The sequence below is a fragment of the Balaenoptera ricei genome, chromosome 4 (assembly GCF_028023285.1).
Source record: "Balaenoptera ricei isolate mBalRic1 chromosome 4, mBalRic1.hap2, whole genome shotgun sequence".
NCBI lineage: Eukaryota > Metazoa > Chordata > Mammalia > Artiodactyla > Balaenopteridae > Balaenoptera > Balaenoptera ricei.
The window spans coordinates 7,894,613-7,900,612 of record NC_082642.1 but is presented as its reverse complement, the minus strand read 5'-3'; the positions used below and the strand labels follow the sequence as shown (position 1 = coordinate 7,900,612).

At 41.2% G+C, this 6,000-nt stretch overlaps 1 long non-coding RNA gene across 3 annotated transcripts in view; it reads right to left on the bottom strand.

The window, feature by feature from the left end:
• Positions 1 to 1,867: 1,867 nt before the first annotated feature.
• The window catches only part of LOC132364495 (uncharacterized), a 68,007-nt gene continuing 63,874 nt past the window's right edge, over positions 1,868 to 6,000 (bottom strand). The window contains exons 4-5 of one of the 3 annotated variants that reach the window (XR_009502814.1): positions 4,559 to 4,680; positions 1,868 to 2,177 (exon numbers count right to left, since the gene is read on the bottom strand). This is a non-coding gene — a long non-coding RNA (uncharacterized LOC132364495). The remainder of the gene's footprint in view (positions 2,178 to 4,558; positions 4,681 to 6,000) is intronic. The other 2 variants (XR_009502816.1, XR_009502815.1) reach the window with 2 other exon arrangements.

Below are 6,000 nucleotides of genomic sequence, written 5' to 3'. Positions count from 1 at the left end.
GAAAATGGGGGGAAAGGGATAAACTGGGAGATTGGGATTGACATATACACACTACTATATATTAAATAGATAACGAATAAGGACCTACTGTATAGCGCAGGGAACTCTTCTCAATATTCTGTAATGATCTATATGGGAAAAGAATCTTGAAAAGAGTGGATATATGTATATGTATAACTGATATACTTTCCTGTACAGCAGAAACTAACACAACATTGTAAATCAACTATATTCCAATAAAAATTAATTTAAAAATAAAGACTAGCTTTTTGGTGGGGATGTGGAGAAATTGAAATTCTCATATATAGTGGTGGAAATGTAAAATGGTGCAGCCATTGTGGAAAACAGTCTGGGATTTCCTCAGAAAGTTAAACATAGCGGTACCATATAACCCAGCAGTTCTATTCCTAGGTATATTCCCAAGAGAAATGAAAATATGTCCACATAGAAACTTACACATAATGCTCATAACAATGTTCTTCATAACCACCAAAAAAGAGTGGAAAGACCCTAACTGTCCATCGACTGTTGAGTGGACAAATAAAATGTGGTATATTTATACAAGGGGAAATTATTCAACCATAAAAAGGAATGAAATACTGATACATGCTACAATATGATAAGTGAAAGTGATAAGCATTATGATAAGTGAAAAAAGCCAGTCACAAAAGACCACATATTGTGTGATTACATTTCTATGAATTATCCAGAATAGGCAAATCCATAGGTACAAAAAGTAGATTAATAGTTGCCAGGGGCTAAGGGGTGGGTAGGAGAATGGGGAGTGACTACTGACAGGTACAGGTTTCCTTTCTGGAGTGATGAAAATATTCTGGAATTAAATAGTGGTATTGGTTGCACAATTATGTGAATATACTAAAAACTGTTGAATTGTATATTTTAATGGATGAATTTTATGGTACATAAATCATATATCAATAAAGGTGTAGGAAGGAAGGAAGAAAGGAAAGAAGGAAGGAAGGAAGAAAGGAAGGGAGGAAGGGAAGAAAGGAGGGAAGCAAACTGGTTGGGATAAACACTGACTTTGTTTAATCTTGCCCCCTCAATATATGTTTCCCCAACAAGCCCCTCCCAGAAGTTATGGGGAGGGAAGGCCCTCTTCCTTTAATTGATCAAATTTGCCCCCAGGAAATGAAGTCTTTACAGCCAGTCAAGACCTCCAACCTCCTTGTAATTCCTGAGGCTGACCTCAGTCACATCCCCCTGCCCCATCACAGCGGCTCGGCCACCCTGCTAAAGGCTTCCCCCAGAGCCCTGCCCTGGGCGTTCTGCTTGCAAGACCCTGTCAGGGTTTGCCGGTCACCTCCAGGCCGTCAGAGCTTACCATTGCTCTCTGGTTGAGAAAAGTCCAGCCTCCTGCCTAGACAGGTAACCAGTCCTGTTCAGACTCACCTAGATAGCTGTCTCTGACTCAGGCAGAGTGGAGGGTGAACTGGCTATTAGACTTCTGCTTCTTTTACTGACCTGACCTGGCCTGCGTTTGGCTTTCCCATCGAACCTCTGTGTTGGGGTTTTTACTCTCCTCATCATGGTTACGTGGCCCCAACCTGCTATGCGTGAGCCAGGAGAAGCTAGCTCAGCAATACACACCCAACATCTCCAGTTTCTCCTACTCAACCCCAGGTAAATTCAGGGTGGCTCCTGATTAAACTTTGAAAGAATTGCTCCTCTCAGCCAGGCGCTTAGTATCTACAATTCCACTTAATCTTCACAACAGCCCCGTAAAGAAGGTATTATTATCCCCATTTTTCAGGAACAGGAAACAGATTCAAAGAGGGTAAACAACTTAAAGTCGTGTGGATTAGAGTCAGGATTCCAACACAGAACTGTCAAAGCCCATGCTCTTTCTGCTTCCTCAGATAACAATTCCTTTCCTTGGTTGAGCACCTGTCATGTGTCAGGTAGTGTTCCAAACATATTAAAAATATTATTTCATTGATTCTCACAACTATCCCATGAGAGAGGTATTAGCCTCCCATATAAATAAATGAGGAAACTGAGGTTCAGAGTGATTAAGTAACTCTTTCGAGATCATATGTATTTATCACTCACTGAATGCATGGGAGCTTGGAAAGATTTTTGCTGTTCTTGGTTAAGGTGAAAGATGCAAATGGTGCTGTCCTTTTTCCCCTTCCTCTTGCCTTTGATCAGCTGTCCTGGGACCATGAAAGAAAGACAAAAAAGAGAAAAGAAAAAGTCAGAAATATTTTCCCAAACATCAACCTGCTAAAGAAAAACCTACCTTCAGATCTTCTGTTATATAAGAAAATTAAAGTTCTATTTGTTTAATCTGCTGTGGGTAGGTTTTCTGTTAATTGTAGCTAAACATATTCCTAACTCACACAGGAGGGTCCAATTACCACCTTCTTACAGATTAAGAAATAGATTAAAGGGGCACAAAGAGATTAAGTATTTTTCCAAAGCCACACAAATAGTGACTGATAGTTGACCCCCCTATTCTTCTCTTAATAACTTAACTTCCAAGGTTATAGCTGGGCACACCAGCAGAAGGTCACATTTTCCAGGCTTCCCTGAAGTTTTGTGGGCCATGTAACTATATTTTTGTTAGTGGGATGTGAGCGGAAGGGAGGCATGTGATTAATTTCCAGGTCATGCACTCTAGTTCCTTTTTTCTTCTTCCCACGGGTGGTGACGATGAACCATCTTCAATCACAGGGCCCAGGGTAATGACTCGGGAGATGGCAGAGCAACAAGATAGAAGGAACCTGGGTTCCTGAATGACCTTATGAATTAGAGTTGCCCTACATCCTGGGATCATCTACCAAATTAGACTTTTAAGTGAGAGAGAGATAAACTTCTATCTCATTTAAGCCACTGTGTTTTGCTATCTCTTTAAATCACCACCATCTTAAGTAATACCGCGGCTAATAAATTTTCAAACGTAGGCCTGTTTAATTCCAATTTGGGTAATTTCCACTACAACTACCAATACCTAAATCAGAGACTGCAAACCCCAATGCCTACACACGCTAGGTAAATAACAAATCAGTGAAGAAGTCTAACTATGACTGAGTTCTCACTATGGGTGAGAACTATGGTGAACTAGAGAATACATCTGGGGTTGCTATGCGGTTACCAAACTATTTCCTTTCCTTCCTGATAGACCATATTTCTCAGCTTTCCTTGTAATTAGTTGGGGCCATATGACTGAGTTCTGGCCAATATCATGTGGACAGAAGGAATGAAAGCTACATCCAGGCCTGGCCCATGAAAAAAGTTTCTGTTCAATCATGCACTCTTTTCTTCCCCAAACTGAAGTGGTGAAGATGCCCAGGGAAATCTTGGGAGCCATGCAATGATGCAACGGACATGACAGAGCCATAGGATAGAAGAAGCTGGATCCCTAGGTCACCACTTAGAGAGGAACTATCTAAATTACACTGACATGTAGATTTTGACATGAGACTAAGAAACAAAGTTTTCTCAGGTTGATTCTTTACACGCTCAGGTCTATTGTAACCACAGCATTGGAGAGCGTCCCCTAATACACAAAGGCAGCCCCTGTAGGAATATCGGCCTAGTACTGCCAGATGGTTGGACATTTTTAAAAGAGAAGACAGAAATCCTTATATTATTAGAAAGCTGCTGATTATCAGTGTTAGCTAACACTGTGAAGGTCAAACATGACAAAGATCCAGATCTATCCCAGGGACTACATGTTTGTCCCCTCTGCCTCAGTATTAGAGTTGGGTCCCCTGATCCTGGGACTTCAGGCAGCCTCCCCACTGATCCCAGGCTCCTGAGGTACAGATTCAACTGTCCCTGAGAATCCAATGGAGGTTTCCAATCCTTTCGACTCAGTTGGTTATGTGGGCTTATTAAGCTCTAAGTCAATGGCCTTTGGAATATAACTGTGAAAAGCAGGAAAACACCTATTATCTACAGCCATTCTCTCAATGGATACAAGTAATTTTGCCAAACATTCACCTGGATCTCCAGTGTTTCTCTTGCATCCATATATTCTTTTTTCTTTTTTAACTTTTTTTTTAATAGATTTATTTTACTTATTTATTTATTGGCTGCATTGAGTCTTCGTTGCTGCGCACGCGCTTTCTCTAGTTGAGGCGAGCGGGGGCTACTCTTCGTTGCGGTGCGAGGGCTTCTCTTGTTGCAGAGCACAGGCTCTAGGCACATAGGCTTCAGTAGTTGTGGCACGTGGGCTTCAGTAGTTGTGGCTTGCAGGCTCTAGAGCGCAGGCTCAGTAGTCGTGGCTCACGGGCTGAGTTGCTCCGCGGCATGTGGGATCTTCCCGGACCAGAGCTCGAACCCGTGTCCCCTGTATTGGCAGGCGGATTCTTAACCACTGCACCACCAGGGAAGTCCCCACATATTCTTAAAATTAATCCTGATAATGCTTACAATTACATTCACCAACATGAAACTATTTCTAAATGTTTCTCTATTTAGCCACCTGCCAAAATTCTTTCCACTTAGTAAGGTCCAATTCAAAGGTTATCTCGTCTATGGAGTCTTTTCCGTAAAGGTCTTTGCCTCTCCCCAGGCGAAATTCACTCACCTCTCCCCGATGTACTCCAGCTCTCTCGCCCTGCCGAAGGAACATGTTTCCCTTCCAAGGTTTGAACTCCCGAAGAGACCACAACATTTTCCTCTTCATAGAATCAGTTCCTGGAATGACACCTGACTCATAATTAGTGCTCAGTACAAGGGCTTAGTATTTGTTTTGTGGTTGTTGTTATGTTACTTTATTGTTGTTTTGTTTCACTTTGTGTGCACCTTAAACAATGGTTCATCATAATGGTGCCCTGCATTGTGTGGAAAAAGGTTGTCAAGGAACCAAGAGCATTGTCTGCAATAACTGAATTCAGAGAGGTTGACTATCTTAGCTAGTTAGAAGAGCAGACTCTGGAGCCAGACTGCCTGCGCTCCTATTCCATTTACCAGCTGTACAACTTTGGGCAAGTTACTTACCCTCTCTGTCCCTCAGTTTCCTTAACCATAAAATGGGAGCAATAGTAATAGTGCTAGTGTATTCATTTGCTAGGGCTGCCATAACAACATGCCACAAATTGAGTGGCTTAAACAACACAAATTTATTGTCTAACTGTTCTGGAGGCTAGAAAAGCCTACAATCAAGGTGTTGTCAGGATTGGCTTTCTCTGAAGGCTGTGAGGGAAGGATCTGTTCCCAGCATTTCTCCCTGAGTTGTAGATGGCTGTCTTCTCCCTGTGTCTCTTCACATTGTCTTCTCTCTATGTGTGTCTGTCTCTGTCCAAATGTCCCCTTTTTTTAAGTATACCAGTCATACTGGGTTAGGGCCCACCCTAAAGATTTCATTTTAACTTGATAACCTCTATAAAGATGCTATCTGCAAATAAGGTCACATTTGGGGTATTGGGGGCGTTAGGATTTCAACGTATCATTTTTTGTGGAGCAGGACACAATTCAACCCATAACTATATTACCTGATCAGATTGTTGTGAAGATTAAATTAGCTAATACAGGCAAAACATTTAGAATAGTCCCTGGCACACCACAAGCACTCAAAAACATTAGCTGATGGTATTATGCATCTTAAAATTTTGTTATACCAAGGTGACCCACCCTTAAAAATACATCGGTAAAAATTCCGCTATTCCAGGATAGTTTTAAGGGAGTAGTTGAAGAGAGGTAGGGGTGATTTCCGTTCTTGATCTTAGAATACAACAAAATGAAAGAAGTGCCAGTTCCTGACATGGATAATACAAAAGAAGATAGGACAAGAGATAGGAAATCATTGCACTCATCATAAGCTTGAAAATGACTCAATTTGAGGGATATGTCATACATTGAGAGGCACACCACAGTTAGAATTTGTCCTTTGATTTATTATTAAGTATTATTAATTCATTTTTTTCAATAATCACTAGATCAAAAGTACAATAAAAGACTGTAGTTTGAATTTTGCAATCTTGGAATTTGACCTCTCTTAAACAGAGATTGGTTTCAGAGTCTTCTTAG